Below are 23,053 nucleotides of genomic sequence, written 5' to 3'. Positions count from 1 at the left end.
GTCACTTTTAGGATGCTGTTGTGTCAAAATCTTGCGCCTGCCTCACAGCAGGTGTAAGACTGATGCAGGCCCTTTAACATGGGGCTTTCCCCATGTGAAAGGACGCATTGCTGGAGTTGCGTCACTTTTGTGACACACTCCAGCAATGCGTCACTTTTGCGCTTACAGATACGTCAGAAATACTGACGTATCTGTAACTCCTTGCGACATGATGCGTCATATTATAAATTTGACGCATCAATCATGTCGCAGGGAGAGCACAGTGAAAAGTGACGTATCTCTGTTTTCACGCAGCGATGCGTCCCTTTTCATAAATGAGGCCCATTGTGCCCAGCCAGGTCTTCCCACTGCCCTTTTAAAGCGTAGACGCGCCCTGTCACCTTTCCTACAATTCAGTCCACGCCTGTTGGTCTGCCCCACCAATTCAAAACGTGAGCTGCCCTGTGGCTTCTTTGTAAAACGGACCTGGGGCATTTCTCCACTAGTTGAAAACATACTCGTCTGGTGCCCCCCCTTAAGACCCAGTTCACACCGTACTGGTGGACTGCCCCCGCTGGGGTTAGGAAGAGGGTCGATAGAGTGGGGTCGGGGGCTGTAAAATGTTATCTATGTATGTTTTTATTGTTTTTAAGACTTTTTTCTAAATGTAAATAAACCCATCCCATGTGTGTATTGCCTCCTCTGCCACCCTTACAGCCCACACTTTGTGTGCCAGCTGTCATGCCATCTTCTCACTCTGCGCCCTCATTTCAACGCGTGCCTGTCACAGGCAGACTCCTGTCAATGCCAGACTGTGCCTGGTTCCCTATCCCGTCCAAAGCAGGCCCTCTACCATTCCATTTAAATCGCCTGTTGTATGCCAACCCAGCTGCCCACTGGCACGCATTTCTGTCCTAACGTGTCCCAATGCTAGCGCCTAAGGCAAGCCCGTCTGCGCCCGTCCGCGCCCGTCCGTGCCAAGACCGCGACAGGCGCAGGAGACTCTGGACCCGGACTCCCCACTGTAAGTTACCAGGCCAACTTTCTTTTAAACCTACGCACTGGCAACAACTGTGCTTGTAAAGTTGACATGAATACCATCAAGGGGCCATTCAGCTGCAGGCTATGCAGATGGACCTCTTCCCCGGTCAAGACCACAGTCCCCCAAACAAACCTTAGGGACAATAGTCTACTTTTTAAAGGAGGCTTGATCAATGCACGCTCCATGTGCTGCCACAACCAAGACATAAAAGATCTCATCCAGGAATTAGACCTTGACTGCCTTCTCATAACCGAAACCTGGCTTACGGACAACAGCAATCCTGACTTAGCCGCTGCCCTCCCACAAGGCTATACTATCTTCAGGCAAGACAGACTGAAGGGGAGAGGCGGAGGAGTAGCCCTGTTGCTACGCAACTCCTTCAAATGCCATACCTTCACCCTTGACTCCCTCAAACTTAATGAGTCCGCTTCCTTCTCAGGAGGACTTATCTACCGCCCCCCAGGTACTGCTACCAGATTTCTAGAAACTCTCAGTGATGCCCTAGGTCAGCTCCTGACCCGATACCCACACGTCACTCTCCTGGGCGACTTTAATCTGCACCTCGACTCCACAGAGGACGCTCAGGCACTAAATTTCCACCAAACTTTGGAAATTTTCAACCTTCAACAAAGGGTCAAGCAACCCACTCATCTAGCCGGACACACACTAGATGGGGTTTGTTCTAACTTTCCCCTTCTAGAAACCCAAACCCCTGTCCCACAAATCTGGACAGATCATAACCTGATCCCGTTCTTCATCAGAACCCCGCGCCCTAAAAACTCAATCAAACCCAGCCCACTTTCAGAGAACCACGTCAACTGGAAAACGGTAGAAGACACCTTTAAACTCAAGCCTACCATCGAGACTCAGATCCCTAGCTTGACGGGTAACGTAGAACAGGACTCCAAACTCTTCCATAACTGGATACAACATGAAATCAGAGTACGCGCCCCACCTAAACGCACCAAGAAAATAGATAAAAAAGGCAAAATAAACGCCCCCTGGTTCACGCCAGAATTAGCTAAGGCCCATCTACTCTGCAAAAAAGGTGAACGCAATTGGCGTAAAACCTACGACAGTACGGACAGAAACTCCTATGTCCAACTAAGGAAGAGTTACCACTCCATTATAAAAAGCGCCAAAAAGACTTCTACATCAAAGCCATCAATGAGGCGAAGCAAAAACAAAAAACCCTGTTCGCAATAGTTAAAACCTTCACTCATCCCAAAGCTTTACAGCCCGAAATACCTCCCTCCCAAGATTTCTGCGATCAAATAGCAGACTTCTTTGAAGAGAAAATCAACCTTATTCAGAAAGACTTTCCCCCATACCAAATCTCCCAGTCCCCCACCCTCTCGGAACAAGTAGGAAAAATAACTGGAAATCTAAAAACATTCTCACAGGTCAGTCTAGCCCAAACCCGGGAAGTAATTCTAGCGTGCAAGTCAGGTGCCCCCTCCGACTCCTGCCCTCCTAGAATTCTTCACCAGCTTATTGAAGTTGTTAATCCCATCATAAACAAAATAGTAAATACCTCCCTCAGCACAGGCACTGTTCCTAGAGAATGGAAACAAGGCATCGTAAAGCCCTTAATGAAAAAAACGAATAAATACCCCTCAGACCTTACCAATCTTCGCCCAATCTCACTCCTCCCAGTTTTGGGAAAAATTACGGAACAGATAGTCTACAGGGAACTCAAAAACCACCTACAAACTAACAGTATCCTCCACCCCCAACAATCAGGCTTCCGCCCCCATCACTCAACGGAAACAGCTCTGATAGAATTGACTGATTCCATAAAACTATTACAGGACCAAAGAAAGAACGCCGTGCTGATTCTATTGGACCTTACAGCAGCGTTCGACACAATCTCCCACTCTATACTCCTGGATAGACTTAAGGACATTGGTATCTCCGACATGGCATTGGACTGGATAACATCCTTTCTAACAGAAAGATCACAATCCATCACACTAGGACCTTTCAGCTCTGCAGAGAAAAAGATTCGATCTGGAGTCCCACAAGGCTCCATTTTAAGCCCCCTGCTTTTTAACGTCTACCTTATCCCCCTCATTTCCCTGATCGAATCATTCGGCATAACTGTTACATCATACGCCGACGACACCCAACTCATAGTCCCGTTAGACGAAAACTCAACGAATGCCGAACAAAATCTTAAAAACTGCTTGAAAGACGTCTTTCTGTGGATGGAAACAAACCACCTTAAGTGCAATACAAGCAAGACAGAAATCCTCCCCATGGGGAAAAATGTCAACTTCTGTCCTAACCTATGGTGGCCAGAGGACTCCACTGCTCCCCCCCAGACCGTTACAACAGCAAGAAACCTCGGAGTCATATTCGATACTGACCTATCCTTTACCAACACGTCAGGAATGTGGCCGGAAGCTGCTTCGGGATTATCAAATCCCTAAAAAAATTCTTTGATTTCCTACCAACAGATGCTAGAAAGGCGGTAGCCGTCGCGCTAATCCTCTCGCGCCTTGACTATTGCAACGGTCTAATGGCAGGTGTGAAAAAAATCACACTCAAAAAACTGCAGAGCGTCCAGCATTCCGCCGCCAGACTGGTGCTTAAACTCCCCAGGAGGTCCTCAGCATCAACTGCTCTGAGAACCCTCCACTGGCTGCCTCTGCATAAAAGGATTCTTTTTAAGATCCTAATCGTTGCCTTCCGGGCATTTAACCACACTGGCCCCAAATACCTAATTAAACGCTACCCACACTACAACCCCCAGAGGACCTTGAGATCCTCCAACAATAACCTGCTTCAACTCGCCAAATTCAACCTAAAAACCAAAGGGGGTAAAACCCTGACCCATCTATCCTCCAAAGCATGCCCCACCACCTGAGGTCACAGACCAAAGAAACTCATTTTAGGAAACAACTGAAAACATGGATCTTCAGTCTCTCATCTAACCCTGCCTCTGTAACTCCAAACTGTATGCATACTTTCCAGTTAGCGCCAGGATGCTCCTTCCGGAGCGGTAGTTGCGCTCTACAAATACCAAAATACAAATACAAATACAAATACTAGTGGGCGCGTTTGACTGCCGGCGCTGCCTGCCCCTGTACTTTCTAAAGTGACCTTGTCAAGTGACTGACGCTCGTGTGAATGCCCACATTGAAGGCTAGTGATCCAGCGGGCTATAGAAAATATATCATAAACTACGCTACCCAACTTCATAACCTATAAACAAAATTCTATACTAAACATGGACCCATTTATGAACCTGATATATTTTGGGCCTACTGAATCAGGTGGTCAGAATAGATCTATATACACATTATCTACACAATATATACATTTTTATACATTTGCAGAAAGAATATCGTCATTAGAATAAAACTCAACCATTTAAACGACCACCATAGGCGACGTGATCTAGCTAATGGTAACCTATACTTCTAAATAACCAAGACCAGCTTGTTTGTCAAAAGTAAGATTTTATTTTCTAAATTATGGTATATAAGTTGTAAGTTTTATAAATGAAATTTATTTGCAATAAAACAAGCATGATAGTAAGAAATAAGAAAAATACAATTTAAGCAATTGAATCAGTTTAAAGAAATTATATAAAGTTTAGCATTTCTAAAATCTATTTCCCTAACTGAGCTAAATAGACAGAAATTAAAGTAAAGTTCTTTGAGGATTCTTACGTGCTCCACGCAAAGTCCAGCAGCACATCACCCTCATCGGAAAGTCAGAAAGCAGCAGCCAGCCCAACCCTAAGGGCATGACTTTTTATACCTTTCTACGCTAACTAAACTAGCAAAGGAAAGTTTTCAGAAATACTCGACGTCCCATTGGCTGAGAGTGACAAGTGACATGTCACCCGATTCTTAAAAAGTTCCACAAAATCATGTCTTACAAAGACCATTGTCTCTTCCACGTGAAGCCAGAAGCTTCCTGCGATTGCAACTATGTATTAAGTCATCCTCGCAGCTTCCATAGTCTTTCAGTACAACTTCCGCGGATGCCAAGTTAAGGACTGACAAAAAGTTCACTTTCGACCTTGGCCATGTCCGACAGAATGATGTCAGCTCATCAGTTTTTGCTTTGTGAATGCAGCTTCAATAAACGTTTTAATTCAGAATGGGCGTCTCGTGACTTTCTGCAGAATTATAGTTCAACTCTCATTTTGCGGCTCAAATAGCTAGGCCTCAAAAGCAGGCAACTTATGATTTCTAGTATAAAACAAACACAAGAAAAGTATTAATGTAAGAAATAAAGTATATTCTGTATCCACCCCATGGTTTACTAAATAATTAACCCACCCGATTAATCAAATGTTACCTAGCCATTGCAAACAAATAAAGCAGCGTTTATATTTACCAGTCTCCGTTTTTCTATGAGACCCATATGCACCTAGAATAGTAGAAATGACATCACACAGACAAGGAAAAGCAAAACAAGCACATGCTTATTTTAAATATGCAGCAGTTAGTAATGACAAAAACGAAAACAATAAATTATTTTATTATTTTGCACGAACAAAAAAGATGCAACATTTATGCACGTTTATGAGCACACATGTTAGTCCCCCCACGTGTAAAGTTTAATCTAGGTTGTATTAGCACGACATATCACAAATCATTAATAATTTTATTCATGTTATGGAAATGTGACTTTGCGAGTTTAAACAAAATTTTGTTTTCTATCTCGCTCCATCAACTCCCTCATCTGGTGATTAACAAATCACCACACCAGCACTCAAAATTTTGGTAAATTAAATTTATAAGAAATCGATTCAAATTCATTGTATTAGTAAACCTAAAAGTCTGTTTCAGCATAATCTTTGCAATTAACATGACGCTCTCTATGTAACTCCTGCAACTCAATCTCCCTTTCCTCTTCTTTTCTGAGTTTATAAATTCTCTTCTTTTCTCTTAAATGCTTCTTTCTTTTATGCAACAGACATCCTACTTTAGTCAAAATAAAAATAAATATAATTATAATCAAAGGTGCCAGAATCTTGCCAAGAATTGAACTTCCGATATTATGAAACCAGTTTTTAATTGCTTGAAACCTATTTGAAAGTTTCCCAGTAAAATCTTCTTCTTCTAAAGGAATTATTTCAGAATGCATTTGTGTAATATTCTTAATATACATTTCAATATTTTTACTTTCATCCGGTATATATGTACAGCAATGTTGGACATGTAAAATGCCACAGACTCCTCCCTCCTTTGCTAGGAGTATGTCTAAAGCAAGACGATCTTGAATTACCATGGATCTAATTGCAATAACTTCAACATTCACTAATTGAAATCCATCAGCAGTGTCAGTTGATAATCTATCAACTATAGTGGACAATTTTCTGATTCTCCCTGCATTTAGGGTTATACCAACAAAAGGTATTACAGCTTGGAAAATATCTCCCAGAACTTCAGTAAAAGTTTCTCTTTTAGCTCTATTTACATAATTATGAATTTTAAATAATCCTTCTGAATCTCTGTCAACATGAAACACTTTAGGAAAAACAATTCCCACATAACAAGTTCCATACCAATGGTCTGGAAGGTTGTAGTAGGCCTTGTCACCACAAACAAAATAAATTCCAGGAAAGATAGGATCTTTTCCACCTTTAAATCCCCAACCTCCCAAAATCTGATAAGTATCTTCACAGTTGCTTGCACCTACAAAATAATTATCAAAAAGTGTGTTATCTCTTCTAATGCAAAGCTTTCCACTAACAGGTTTGTCTATGTGAATTGCAATATTTTCAAGCATTTTGCCATTTAGTTTCTCATCCTCTTTTTGCCAGAATGATGACTTAGTCTGCTTGACTAATTCATTTCTCTTATAAATTGCTCTTCTCTCCTCAACCATATTCAGAAATTTCTTCCCTTCAGCACTTAATTTACATGTTAGATTATTCTTGTAAGCATACTCATAAGTGAGTTCGTTAGTAACAAGGAAATATTCTCTCAATTGTTTAGCTTTCTTATGCTTATTTAAAGCATTATCAATCTTGACATTAGCAAAAATCTCATCATAATTTGAATAGTAATATTCTAAACGACCAGTTTGATAAAATAAACTAGTTAATACACTACATGTTACAGCATAAGTGAGAGGAAGCATATTATATGTTACTCCCTCAGAAACAGAAGCGGGTAACTTAACGCATACATAACAATCCTTTGCATCCATTACCTTTACATATTCACTCAAAAGCTTTGTGAAAGTATTGCTTGAAAAATCACCTATTGATTTATCTTGATGAATGTTAGGCTGATGATCAATTACTTTTGCAGATGCACTATGTTTAGTTTGGCTAACCAGAGCTTTGCTTGTTAAGTTAACTTTGTGTAATTCTCTATTCATTTCTAAAGGTATAATCACAGCTAGTACCAACCAGAGCAGAACTAAAATGAGCAGACACACCAGAGTCATCTTACAGCATCTTTTAAAAACAGAGCATTTTGAAGTGCTCTCCTTAATGTAAGGCATTTTTAGGTTAGTTTTAGCCTCAAAAATAAAATAAAAAATAAATTTTAAAATTTATATACACCCCCCTTTTAAAATATATTTTTCTTTTATAACCCTAAACAAGATTTCTTCGACCTTATGTCATACATAAGTTTTCTTCTATTAGACAGTTTTTCTTCGACCTTGTGTCAACTAACAGGATTTCTTCAGCCTTATGCCAATTTAATAATTTTGTACTTCAATCATTGTCACTAATTTCTTGGATTTCGTTTTCTTCTTCACTACTATCATATATGTCTATAACAGGTGGAATTACTAAGTAAGTCCACTCAGGAGACTTGTATTTCTGGTTTGGTCTAATTATTCTCTTCCCTTTTCTCGATATCACTTCTATTTTCCTTCCAACTCCAACTTCTTTTCCAGGACTCTTTTGACTACTGATTTCTTCAACTTGTTCTATTGGCTTTTTAATCAATCTGACTCTCAATCTTCCACCAGGCCAGTAGTCTGCTTTTCTCACGTACTTTTTCTTCGGTTCAGAATTATTCGATTCAGATTTCCAAGTCCTTTTCTTTCTGCTTTCACTTCCACCTTCCACGTCACTTTCCTCAGTTTCGTAGTCTGAAATTTCAATTGACTCAGGAACTTCTCTATTCGGCAATTTCACTCCTTCAGGAACTTCACTTTGTCTTCCATCACTGGTACTCGGTAATTCGTTCTCCTCCTCTTCCTCAATTACCTCTAGCTTCCCAGATTTCGGATTTTTGTTCCTTACTTCAGAGCTTGTTCTCTGCCTTTCGATACTCTCCTGGTCTGAAACTTCTTTTGGTTCAGCTTCTTTGTCTTCAATATAGACAACCGAACCCTCAGTTATCTTTCCTTTTAACAGATTCTCTTCACCTTCAGAATCTATTTCAATTATTTCTAAGTCTTTTCTTGTCAGATTTCCATTCACTGGCACAGTTTCCAGATGTCGACTTACTTGTCGATCTTCAGAATCTGGAATTACTTCACCTTCTGTTCTGTCTTCTGCTTCAGAATCAGAGTCATCTGTGGTATCACTTTCAACATCAGAACTCTCAGGAGTTGGTATTGGAATAGTATGACTTGGATGAATCCAGCGCTTCAATCCTCTGCACTTTACAGCATTAGTAGTGATCAAGATTACCTGCCTAGGTTTCTGCCATCTAGGAGATAGACAATTCCTCCTCCGATGTACTTTCGTTCTGACCCAGTCTCCAGGTCTCAGATCATGTGTCAAAACTTTGTCATTTGATTGTGCTTCAGTTCCCACCTGATTAGACACAGAAGTTACCATATCAGATAACCTTTTACAGTAATCCAAAATTGCACTGTCATTTATGCTCAACAGTTTACCTACAGGTACAAAAGCTTGCCTCATAACTCTTCCCATCAAAATTTCATGAGGACTCAAACCTGTCTTTTTATCTGGTGTACTTCTTATTGACATCAAAACAAGTGGAAGAGCATCAGTCCACTTAACTCCTGTCTCTAGACACATTTTTCCAATTCTGTTTTTGATAGTTCCATTTATTTGTTCAACTACACCTGATGCCTCTGGTCTGTATGCACAGTGTATTTTCTGCTCAATACTCATAGCTTCGCAAATTAACTTCAACAGTTTATTATCAAAATGGCTTCCTCCATCACTCTCAATAGTAACTGGAAAACCGTACCTTGGGATGATTTCTCTGAGCATTAGTTTTGCTACTGTAATTGAATCACAATGTCGTGTAGGAAAAGCTTCTACCCACCTTGAGAATAAGCATACAATTACAAGTACATATTTCAAACAGTTGTGTAAGGGCATTTCAATGAAATCTATTTGTAACCTGGTGAAGGGACCACCCTCTCGACCAATTATTCCTGTCCCCACCACTGATTTTCTGTTTGGATTCATTTGTTGGCATGACAAACACCTTTGACAAAAAGATTCTGCAATGGTTCTAAATTTGGTATTGAACCATGTTTCTTTAAACAGTCTGACCATAGAATCTCTTCCTAAATGTGCAGGACCATGATATAATCTGGCCATGTCAGAAATCATGCAATTTGGTAAAACTACTCTGCCATCTTTGTAAACCCACACTCCATCTTCATCACGTTGTCTACAATCTGATCTTAACCACTGGTCTTTTTCTTCATCATCTGCTTCGTTTTGTAAATCTCTAATCTCATTCCATGTTTCTACAATAGTTGTTAGCATTAATGAATTTGAATCAGTTTCTGTACTTCTATTCCGATTGTAAGAATAATTTTTCCTTGCGCAGTACTTTGCTGTTTCGTCTGCGAAGGCATTTCCTTTGGAAATATAATCAGTTCCTCTAGTGTGCGCTGCACACTTGACTATGGCAATTTCTTTTGGCAATTGTATTGCTTCAATTAATCTTCTAATGAAAACTGCATTTTTAATTGGTGACCCTGTTGATGTCATGTATCCTCTCTGTGACCAGAGTTGTCCATAATCATGCACAACTCCGTACCCATACTGACTATCAGTAATGATGGTAACTCTTATATCTTTTGATACTTCACAGGCACGAATTAAAGCAATCAATTCAGCCACTTGTGCTGAACGAACTCCTTCAAGACATGATGCTTCTTTAATGTTTTCGACTGTACAAACTGAGTATGAAGCTTTCAAGACACCACCTTCGGATCTTAAGCATGAGCCATCTACAAAGTAGACAAAATCCGATTCAGGCAAAGGTCTGTCTTTGATGTCTTTTCTTGGTTTTGTGCAGAATTCCATGACATCTAAACATTCATGTTCTGTCTCGATGTCATTAACGATTTCTGAATCAGGCAGTAATGTAGAAGGATTCAGATTCAAACATCTTGAAATCGAAACATTATCTGCTCCTAGTATGATTTTCTCATACTTTGTCAATCTGCTACTTGTTAAATGTTGAGTCTTACCTCTTGTCAGTAATATTTCAACTGAATGAGGCACAAAAACTTTCACAGGAAATCCCATAATGATTCCTTCACTTTGTTCAAGACTGATACTTGTAGCTGCAACTGCTTTCAAACAACCTGGTAATGCTTTTGCAATTGGATCAAGAACTGCAGAAAAATATGCAATAGGTTTCTTTAGGTTTCCATGTCTCTGAATTAACACAGATAATGCACATCCTTCTCTCTCACTGCAATACAATTCAAAATCTTTCTCATAATTTGGCATACCCAAAGCAGGAGCTTGGCATAAGCTCTTTTTCAAGTTTTCAAAAGATTCCATCTCAACATCACTGAGAATAATTGGATCTTTTACATCTGATTTGGTCAGTCTTTGTAGTGGTTTCGCAATTACTGAAAATCCACTTATCCATTGTCGACAGTAACCTACCATTCCCAGGAACATTCTGACCTGTCTTTGTGTTCTTGGCGGTAACATTGCTTGAATCATTTTTATTCTCTCTATTGTTACTTGTCTTTTTCCCTTTGCAATTCTGTGACCAAGATATTTCACTTCCTGTTTGCAAAACTGTAATTTTGCTGGGGACACTTTATGTCCTTCTTCTGCAAGGCGATTTAACAGAATTATTGTGTCTGTTACACAATTTTCTCTTGTCTTAGCAGCTATTAACAAATCATCAATATACTGCACCAGCGTAGACCTACCTGGTAAGTCTAAATCTTCTAATGATCTTTTTAACAGTTCGTTAAAGATTGAAGGACTTTCTGTATAGCCCTGAGGGATTCTTGTCCATCCAAGGGTCTTACCTTGGAATCTGAAAGCAAAGATTTCATAACTGTCTGGGTGTAGAGGAACAGTAAAGAATGCATTGCAAAGGTCAATGACTGTGTACCATTCAGCATCATATGGAATCTGAAATAGAATTACTGCTGGATTTGGAACCACAGGACAACATGGAATAACAATTTGATTAACCTTTCTCAGATCTTGTACGATCCTAAATGTTCCGTTAGCCTTTTTAACTCCCATAATTGGTGAATTACAAGAGCTACTCTTCATTTCTTCCAATACACCTTGCTTGATTAATTTTTCAATTACAGGTGTAATACCTTCAATTGTCTCTGTTTTCATTTTATATTGTGGAGTGTTTGGAAATTCTATTCCCTGCTTCAATGCAATTTTAACAGGATCTACGTTTTTCATCAGACCCATCTCATTCCCAGTAAAATCCCATATTTCAGATTTCACTGTTTCTTTTAGCTCTTCAGGTAAATCTTTTTCTTCAAATGCAGGAAACAATTTTGTTTCTTCTGCTTCCATCATCATCATTGTCATTCTGTACAAACCATCTTCCTCCATTGTTTGTAATTCAACTCCTTCAGGAGAACAATATATTCTGCAATTCATTTTACATAGTATGTCTCTACCTAATAGATTTACTGGACTACTATTACAAACCACAAATCTGTGTTTGTCTCTGTAATTTCCAATTTCAACTGGTACTGGATCAGTTAAGTCTGTTTTAATTTGCTGATTACTTACTCCGACAACTTGGATGGTATCCCCAGAGAGAGGTAGGTTTTCAATTTCCACTGATCTAACAGTAGAACGGGTAGCACCAGTGTCCACTAGAAAAGTGATGTCTACATCATTAACTTTCCCGTTTACATAAGGACCGGACTGGTCAACCTCAAGAGTGGCTCCAACAACACACTCTTCCTCCTCTCTCGGGCACCGTCAGCAATAATCATCAGAATCACTGTCTTGGCTTTCTGTCAATAAAAATTGTTGTGAAGCATTTTGCATTTGAACCCTTTGCTGCTTTTGCTGTTTTTGTGGTTTTATTACCTGTTCACATCCCTGAAATCCCACGTTTGGATTATATTTTTGAACTCCCCCACAATTCGGAAAAGGTGGTTGTGGCAACTGGTCCTGACGATTATTCACCTGTTGTTGTTGCTGTTGTTGTAACTGTCGCTGAATATTAAATTCATTTAACCCCTGTTGCATCTGTAGCTGTTGCTGCACGTTAACACCATTCTGCATCTGTGGATTCAATAAGGGATTCTTTAAGTTTCTAGGAGGATGAGGACACTCGTCCCTCCAATGTCCAATTTCGCCACAATTAAAACAAGGTAATCTTTGTTTCAGTTCTTCTATCTTTGGGCTAAATTTCTTTTGGAAATTATTACCTTTAAACTTTCCTTGTATCTGGTTCGTATTTCCAGTTTGAACAAAATTAGTGTTCTTATTTCCCATGCTGGCAATCTGTTGCTCAGCCACTTTTACCTGTGCCCACATGGCTTTCTCCTTCAGCTTCTTCTGTTTTACTTCTAATTCATCGCTACAATATTTTGCTTTTCTCAGAATATCATCTATAGATAGTGCTTGCCATCCGACAATGCTAGTTCTGATCATTTCTCCAATTTCAGGTTTTAGTCCATAAACAAATCTATAGATAAAATGACTCATGTCTTTCTCATCTAATTTTTCATAACCACTGTATTGTTTAAAGATTAACAGTAGTCTTTCATAAAAAGAATGAACTGATTCTTTTGTTTCCTGCTCTGTTCTTTCTATTTTAACCCAATCAACTTCTTTGGGTGGAATTTTGTTTTTCATCCAAACAATTACTTTCTCATAAAAATCCATTACAAGTGGATTTGGGGCACCTGTTTCTTTAATTCGCTCAGGTTCTGTTTTTGGCCAACTAATAGATATTTTACATTCTGTCCAAAGATCAGATGGAACAACAATGTCAAAAAATCCATCCAAATCAATCCACAGAACTTTTGACACTTTGATAAATCTATCGACTTGCCTGTACCACTCAACAGGTTTCTCTCTTAATTTAGGAAAATCATTTGTAAATAACAGAATGTCCTGTCTCGACCATGGGACATGAACATATCCTCCACCTGCAACTTCTCTCATTGGAAATTGTTTTGACATTCTTTCTAATCTTTCATCTTCCTTCCTTTTAGTCCATTTCACTCTCCATTTGTTCAGTTCTCCTAGCTTTTTGATATAGACAATTAAATCTTTAATGTGAACTATTCTTCCCATTGAGTTCAAACTCTCAATGTCGCTTTCTGAGAAATCTAATCTGTAATGTTTTGCAAAATTCTTTTGTTTACTCACATCGATTTCAAGTTCTGCAGCTAGATCCTCTAATTGATCATATTTATTTTTCGTTTTCCATTGAATACTTTTGCAAATGAATAATAGTTCATCATCCCGATAGTAATTTAAACTATCTGGGCCAATTGTTCCAATTATTAATTCTTCTATATTCGCTTTTAATTTGGCCACATCAAGCTTTGGTGTAGTTACCCTGACTTCAGGACTTCCTACATCTGACATAGCACCCATTGGTGTTTTTGGAGATAAATCCTCATTAAAAGTTAAATCAGGCATTCTCGATCTAGAAGTGTTTAATTCTGTCAAATCTGAATAAAATTTTTCAGCAGGCTTTTGAATTTCTGTATTTAAAGGAATAGTTAATCCAGTTTTGTTTGTATTTCTTTGATCAAATACAGGCTGAACAGGACCTATTGTTACTGGAACTGTGACAGCTTCCATGCCTTTTGTCATTCTTTTGATTAATTCTTCTTTAGACCTTAAGTATTCATTATAATCGACATCCTCAACATTTCTTGTCTCTCTTGTATAATCTTTTGGAGGTTCCCTTGCTCTTGGAGTCATTGAAAAATGTCTACCCTCATTTCGAGCATTCTCAAATTCTGATCTTCTAGGAGTTTCAGTGATTTCACAATTATTTGGATAAAGTTTAGGAGCTTCATTAATTGGAGGTGCACTCGGTGAAGTTTCAGTAGAAACCACCGGAGTAGACCATGATCTAGAAGGTCTCAAAGACTGATTAGGCTGTTTATTTTTAGCAGTTGTATATATTTCTTCCATAATTGCATCCTCAGATTCACTTTCCATAGATTTTCCTGTAGGAGAACCCATTACCATTTCATGAATTAAATACAATCCTTCACTCATGTTTCCCTGTCTCCACATTCGTAATCTATCTTCATGAGTTTCTCTTTTCCATGATGGATTTTTAGAAGGTCTTTTAATTCCACTAGCTTCTCTTTGTAACTGATACATCTCATCTTCCCACTCAACTAAAGCTTCAAATTGAGTTGGTCTCGGTTTTGGAACAAGAGCATTCATTTTCTCTCGTAAGTTTCTTAAAACTCTTACATTAAATGAACCATCATCAGGCCAAGCCAAAACACCATCGTTTTTAGTATAACGTTTCCAACTGTCGAACCATAAGACAGTATGATATCCATATTCACCTTCCATGTACGCTGCAGGTGTTTTATACTTATGAAGTAGTTTACCACCTCGCGTTTCGATTTTCTTGTCAGGTGAAAATAAATTCTTAAATTTCTGAAATAATGTTGTCTTTTTCTCAACATGTTTAAAATGATAACTCATTTTTAAAAGTTAAATTTAATTCACAAAATCGTTCGTAAAATATTTCCGGGATGTTCCGCAAAACAACCAATCCGTGCGCGAAACACACCAACAAGCCAACGGCAGTTGAGCTACGTCACTTTTCAGCTCGACCAATAATTTTGGAGATTTTCCTAAGGACCAATCAGCTCACAGGCCGTCAGAGACTCAGGAGCCAATCAGAATACAGCTTGTGACGTAGGTCACCCAATCCCAGCGCGGCTCTGTGACGTACACAGCAGCTGCGGTTTCTCGCTTCTCACTCCTTGCGCTTACCCCTCCTTCACAAAATCTTTTCACAGCGCCATTTTAAGAACACTTTTCAGTGTAAATTAATTCTTAACAATGACTTATAAAGACAACATCTGTTCGTTTCACTAATTAGGATAGTTTACACACATTCAAGTATCCACACTTCGGAATAGACGGCGCTATTCACACTAAGGATAATATTCAATTGTCAGTAGAGTAACCTTACTCCACCCTTCTAACACGTATAATTATGAACTCGCTTTGCTCTGAACCCACCGCGAAGTGAAAGTTCTAAGAGTTCCACTTGAACATAAAATACAATTCAAACTCGCACTTTTACACGGAAAATTCCCTAAATTCAAACACACACGAAATCCGTACAGGACTCTCACCTGTTTATAGAAATCATGCACCGTTAGCAAAATAACGACGTTATCCGTACAGGGCTCTCACCTGTTTATAGATATGAAACATGTACCCGTACAGGACTCTAACCTGTTTATAGATAATCATGCACCGACGTTAAATTTTACCCTTCACTCAAGCTTGGATATAACTAATACTCTCATCACAGTGAGTTTTATGGAAGGCGCTTTGTCCCTATTCTCATGCTGCTTTGATTTCTTAGAAAATCCTCACTATACAAGAATCAGACCTAGCCCTAAAACTGTGCTGCTCGGCGACAACACTATGGTACACGGCGATACCTCTTGTGATACTCGGCGATATCACTACAAACGAACAGATGGCTTGCGTGACTAATTTCTCGCCACACAATCTATACCGGTATAGCTTACAGATAGGCACGAAAAACGAACTTAACGAGTGTTAAAACATTAATCCTATTTGCATACCATGACGCAATCCTTAGCAACCAACATGTTACCTTGGTTACCGCTTAGCAACCATCAATTTCTGCTACCAGATAATTGATCCAGCGGGCTATAGAAAATATATCATAAACTACGCTACCCAACTTCATAACCTATAAACAAAATTCTATACTAAACATGGACCCATTTATGAACCTGATATATTTTGGGCCTACTGAATCAGGTGGTCAGAATAGATCTATATACACATTATCTACACAATATATACATTTTTATACATTTGCAGAAAGAATATCGTCATTAGAATAAAACTCAACCATTTAAACGACCACCATAGGCGACGTGATCTAGCTAATGGTAACCTATACTTCTAAATAACCAAGACCAGCTTGTTTGTCAAAAGTAAGATTTTATTTTCTAAATTATGGTATATAAGTTGTAAGTTTTATAAATGAAATTTATTTGCAATAAAACAAGCATGATAGTAAGAAATAAGAAAAATACAATTTAAGCAATTGAATCAGTTTAAAGAAATTATATAAAGTTTAGCATTTCTAAAATCTATTTCCCTAACTGAGCTAAATAGACAGAAATTAAAGTAAAGTTCTTTGAGGATTCTTACGTGCTCCACGCAAAGTCCAGCAGCACATCACCCTCATCGGAAAGTCAGAAAGCAGCAGCCAGCCCAACCCTAAGGGCATGACTTTTTATACCTTTCTACGCTAACTAAACTAGCAAAGGAAAGTTTTCAGAAATACTCGACGTCCCATTGGCTGAGAGTGACAAGTGACATGTCACCCGATTCTTAAAAAGTTCCACAAAATCATGTCTTACAAAGACCATTGTCTCTTCCACGTGAAGCCAGAAGCTTCCTGCGATTGCAACTATGTATTAAGTCATCCTCGCAGCTTCCATAGTCTTTCAGTACAACTTCCGCGGATGCCAAGTTAAGGACTGACAAAAAGTTCACTTTCGACCTTGGCCATGTCCGACAGAATGATGTCAGCTCATCAGTTTTTGCTTTGTGAATGCAGCTTCAATAAACGTTTTAATTCAGAATGGGCGTCTCGTGACTTTCTGCAGAATTATAGTTCAACTCTCATTTTGCGGCTCAAATAGCTAGGCCTCAAAAGCAGGCAACTTATGATTTCTAGTATAAAACAAACACAAGAAAAGTATTAATGTAAGAAATAAAGTATATTCTGTATCCACCCCATGGTTTACTAAATAATTAACCCACCCGATTAATCAAATGTTACCTAGCCATTGCAAACAAATAAAGCAGCGTTTATATTTACCAGTCTCCGTTTTTCTATGAGACCCATATGCACCTAGAATAGTAGAAATGACATCACACAGACAAGGAAAAGCAAAACAAGCACATGCTTATTTTAAATATGCAGCAGTTAGTAATGACAAAAACGAAAACAATAAATTATTTTATTATTTTGCACGAACAAAAAAGATGCAACATTTATGCACGTTTATGAGCACACATGTTAGTCCCCCCACGTGTAAAGTTTAATCTAGGTTGTATTAGCACGACATATCACAAATCATTAATAATTTTATTCATGTTATGGAAATGTGACTTTGCGAGTTTAAACAAAATTTTGTTTTCTATCTCGCTCCATCACTAGCTCCTCTGTGACGTGTAAATTATTGATGGGCGCTGCACAGGGGCCCGGCTCGCCCTGGGTGAGCGCACGGACGGTGTACGGTTACACTTCCCGTGTAACCGGTTCGTCCTCATTTGTCGAGATGTCTCAGCAGGGTGGAGCAGAGACTGCGCTGCCACCAGCCGGGAGCTCACTTCAGGGAAGCTCGGCGCACTCGCGAGCTCGCACTGTGATCCGTGACACATCCCGGGCAGGGGAGGGCCGGCCCTGCTGTGCCAGGATCCTTATCTCCCGAGGAGGGCAGGGAGGGGAGGGGCAGGGGCAGCCCTGCTGTGCCAGGATCCTTATCTCCCGAGGAGGGCGGGGAGGGGAGGGGCAGCCCTGCTGATCCTGTCTCCCGAGGAGGGCAGGGGTGCAGCAGGGGGAGGGCCGAGCAGGGGGGCCGCGGCTGCACCCAGGTGTCTGCTGAACCAGTCCGAGGAGGCCCAGGCGCCGGAAGTGCCCGGGGCACGCGCTGCTTTTATTTCACTTCACTTTTCGGACTTCTTTGTATGGATTTCATGGCATGGAAGCGACGCCTGCTGGACACGTGTGAAGAGGTAAGGACAGATGGCAGCGTTGTGGGGGCAAGAGGGGGGTCGCGCTGTTGTGGCTGTGACAGGCAGGCGTGGAGCCAGGAAAGCTTTAAAGCGCTGCTGAAGAAGTGCAGAGCACTCACAGCCCATGGGCACTTCGACCGTTCCCATTGTCCGGGGTCTGGAGCCACTTACTAACCTCGCGCCGTGAAGCTTGTCTTCTAGGCGTGCTTTCGAGTGGTGTTACTAGCCTAGAATGCACCGACCAGGCTGACTTGCTTCATCCCCGTTCTGTCCCATGTGAAGGTCACCGCAGTTGTGTGAATGTTCTGCGCGCCCGAATGAATCTTTTATTTCCCCTTCTGTTTAACACCCTCAGTAAAATACCGCGGCGAAGAGTGACTTAGAAACACATTTGCATTCAGGGTAAGATTGCTCCCAAACCGCAGTCCCTTGCAGGCAGTGTGCTCAGTGTGCCCCGGAATAAGTAAGATTGCGTACTTGGAGGGGTCCTTACACACAACTTTTGGGGATCATTTCTACAGGTCGTAACAAAACGTGTCTAATGATTGTTTTAATATTATGCTGCTTGTGCGCAACGGAATGGAACAAACAGCTTGTGCTCCACTTGTGAAAATGTCTTTTTTTGTCTACTTCTTAAAATGGCGACATCAGAGATAGTGTGAAACCAGTTTGCTCCTTATACTGTATTCATGTGAATTTTCTGTATTTCACACGCCAGTTTCTGGGATGTGGCCCCGATGGATTATGCTGCAAACAATGTCGCTGAATTTGTAAGACTGAGTTGGAGAGCCCCAACCCCCATTTGAGACCAGAGTAGCAGTGCAGAGAGGCCATCGCTTCTAGAGCCTCCTGCCCTTGCACTCACCTCAGAGTTTATTCAGAAGGCACCTCTTTCAGAGCGTCAGGCTCGTGCTCAGTGATTGCCAGTAACATTTGTTAAATCACAGGGCCTTCACTATTATGTGGCGTGTTAGCTGCACCCTTGACGAATCTGTCAAAGGGAAATAATGTTTACGCTTTGCAGTGAGAAATGGGTACTAAGTAAATGGGTCGTCCTGAGAGTGCACATACCTAACCGGCCACCAGGGGTCAGCAGTGCTCTGGTGTGGGAGACACACACCACACAGCCCCACACACAGCCCCACACACACCACACACACACACACCACACATACACCACACACACCCCACACACACCACACACACCACACACACACCACCCACACAACACACATACACCACACACATCCCCCCACACACCACACACACACCACACACACAACACACACATTCCCCCATACAGCCCCACACACTTCCCCCCACACACACCCCCCCCACACACACACACAACCACTCACACACACACAACCACTCACAACCCCACACAACCACACACAACCCCCGCTGCCACACACAACTCCCGCTCCCACACACAACTCCCGCTCCCACACACACAACCACACACACACAACCACACCCACAACCACACCAAGCATTGACATACCCAATAGGTCTCGCCTTTGGGACCTTATTAGTGTTTAGCCACACAACGACTCACACTGCTACACGCATCACACTGCAGCATGCCTCGCACTGCTGCACGCCTCACACTGCTGCATGCCTCACACTGCTGCACGCCACACACTGCTGCACGCCTCACACTGCTGCACTCCTGACACTGCTGCACGCCTGACACTGCTGCACGCCTATCACTGCTGCACGCCTATCACTGCTGCACGCCTGACACTGCTGCACGCCTGACACTGCTGCACGCCTGACACTGCTGCACGCCTCACACTGCTGCACACTGCTGCATGCCTCACACTGCTGCACGCCTCACACTGCTGCACGCCTCACACTGCTGTACACTGCTACACACTGCTGCATTACTCACACTGCTGCATGCCCCTCACTGCTGCATGCTGCACACTGCTGCATGCTGCACACTGCTGCATTACTCACACTGATGCATGCTGCACACTGCTGCATGCCTCACACTGCTGCACGCCTCACACTGCAGCACTGCTGCATTACTCACACTGCTGCACGCTGCACACTGCTGCACGCCTCACACTGCTGCACGCCTCACACTGCTGCACGCCTCACACTGCTGCATTACTCACACTGCTGCATGATGCACACTGCTGCAGGCTGCACACTGCTGTATGCCTCACACTGCTGCACGCCACACACTGCTGCACGCCTCACACTGCTGCACGCCTCACACTGCTGCACACCTCACACTGCTGCACGCCTCACACTGCTGCATGCCTCACACTGCTGCACGCCACACACTGCTGCACGCCACACACTGCTGACGCCACACTCTGCTGCATGCCACACTCTGCTGCACGCCACACTCTGCTGCAAGCCTCACACTGCTGCACGCCTCACACTGCTGCATGATGCACACTGCTGCATGCTGCACACTGCTGCATGCCTCACACTACTGCACGCCTCACACTGCTGCACGCCTCACACTGCTGCATGCCTCACACTACTGCACGCCACACACTGCTGCACACCTCACACTGCTGCATGCCTCACACTGCTGCACGCCTCACACTGCTGCACGCCTCACACTGCTGCATGCCTCACACTGCTGCACGCCTCACACTGCTGCACGCCTCACACTGCTGCACGCCACACACTGCTGCACGCCATACACTCCTGCACGCCACACACTGCTGCATGCCACACTCTGCTGCACGCCACACTCTGCTGCACGCCACACTCTGCTGCACGCCACACTCTGCTGCACGCCTCACACTGCTGCACGCCCCAGCACGCTTCACACTGCTGAACGCCACGCAACAGCACCACATCACTCTGGGACACCACCACATCACTCCGGGACAGAACAACATCACTCTGGGACACCACCACATCACTCTGGGACACCACCACATCATCACTCAGCACCACACCAGCATCACTCAGCACCACAACAGCACTGTCCTTGCTTGCTGCCCACAAGCATTGCCATAGCCAATAGGATTCGCATTAGGAAAGTGTAAGCTATTGGCTTTGTGAATAAAAATGCTATTAAATTATATATTTTTAAAGCCAACACATCACACACACAGCCCCCCACACAGCCCCACACAGCCCCACACACCCCACATACAACCCCCCACACACACAACGACACACAACCACACACAACCTCCCACACAACCCCCCCCATACACACAACCACACACACAACAACACCAAGCATTGGCATAGCCAATAGGTCTCTATTGGGACCTTATAAGTGTTTAGCCACGCAACAACAACTCACACTGCTGCACGCCTCACACTGCTGCACGCCACACACTGCTGCACGCCACACACTGCTGCAGGCCTCACACTGCTGCACACCTCACACTGCTGCACGCCTCACACTGCTGCACACCTCACACTGCTGCACGCCACACACTGCTGCACGCCTCACACTGCTGCACACCTCACACTGCTGCACACCTCACACTGCTGCACACCTCACACTGCTGCATGCCACACACTGCTGCACGCCTCACACTGCTGCACACCTCACACTGCTGCACGCCTCACACTGCTACACGCCTCACACTGCTACACGCCTCACACTGCTGTACGCCTCACACTGCTGCACACTGCTGCATTACTCACACTGCTGCATGCTGCACACTGCTGCGCGCCTCACACTGCTGCACGCCTCACACTGCTGTGCACTGCTGCATTACTAACACTGCTGCACGCCTCACACTGCTGCATTACTAACACTGCTGCATTTCTAACACTGCTGCACGCCTCACACTGCTGCACGCCTCACACTGCTGCACACCTCACACTACTGCACGCCTCACACTGCTGCACGCCTCACACTGCTGCACGCCTCACACTGCTGCACACTGCTGCGTTACTCACACTGCTGCATGCTGCACACTGCTACACACTGCACACTGCTGCATTACTCAAACTGCTGCACGCCGCACACTGCTGCACGCCTCACACTGCTGCACGCCTCACACTGCTGCACGCCTCACACTGCTGCACGCCTCACACTGCTGCACGCCTCACACTGCTGCAAGCCTCACACTGCTGCACACCTCACACTGCTGCACACCTCACACTGCAGCACGCCTCACACTTCTGCATTACTCACACTGCTGCACGCCTCACACTGCTGCATGCTACACACTGCTGCATGCTGCACACTGCTGCACGCCTCACACTGCTGCACGCCGCACACTGCTGCACACTGCTGCATTACTCTCACTGCTGCACACCTCACACTGCTGCACGCCTCACACTGCTGCACGCCTCACACTGCTGCACGCCTAACACTGCTGCACGCCTCACACTACTGCATTACGCACACTGCTGCATGCTGCACGACACACTGCTACATGTCTCACACTGCTGCACGCCACACACTGCTGCACGCCTCACACTGCTGCACGCCTCACACTGCTGCACGCCTCACACTGCTGCACGCCTCACACTGCTGCACGCCTCACACTGCTGCACGCCACACACTGCTGCACGCCTCACACTGCTGCACACTGCTGCATTACTCACACTGCTGCACACTGCTGCATGCTGCACACTGCTGCCGACTCACACTGCTGCCGACTCACACTGCTGCCGACTCACACTGCTGCACGACTCACACTGCTTCACGCCACACACTGCTTCACGCCACACACTGCTTCACGCCACACGCTGCTTCACGCCACACGCTGCTTCACGCCACACGCTGGTGCACGCCACACGCTGCTGCACGCCACACGCTGGTGCACGCCTCACGCTGCTGCACGCCTCATGCTGCTGCATGCCTCACACTGCTGAACGCCACACAACACCACCACATCGCTCAAGGACACCACCACATCACCCAGGGA

General features: G+C 43.2%; 1 protein-coding gene across 4 annotated transcripts in view; it reads left to right on the top strand.

The window, feature by feature from the left end:
- The window catches only part of LOC144822806 (uncharacterized), a 169,954-nt gene that overhangs the window by 62,206 nt on the left and 84,695 nt on the right, over positions 1-23,053 (top strand). Inside the window, exon 1 of one of the 4 annotated variants that reach the window (XM_078680826.1) lies at positions 17,840-18,185. The exons of 2 other annotated variants lie outside the window; for them this stretch is intronic. The gene's annotated coding sequence lies outside the window, so the exon portion shown is untranslated. Of the gene's footprint in view, positions 1-17,839; positions 18,186-23,053 lie in introns of those variants that run through there. One more of the 4 variants, XM_078681004.1, reaches the window with a different exon arrangement.

Source organism: Lissotriton helveticus, chromosome 1_1 (assembly GCF_964261635.1).
Source record: "Lissotriton helveticus chromosome 1_1, aLisHel1.1, whole genome shotgun sequence".
Taxonomy (NCBI): domain Eukaryota; kingdom Metazoa; phylum Chordata; class Amphibia; order Caudata; family Salamandridae; genus Lissotriton; species Lissotriton helveticus.
This window is presented reverse-complemented; position numbering and strand designations above follow the sequence as displayed.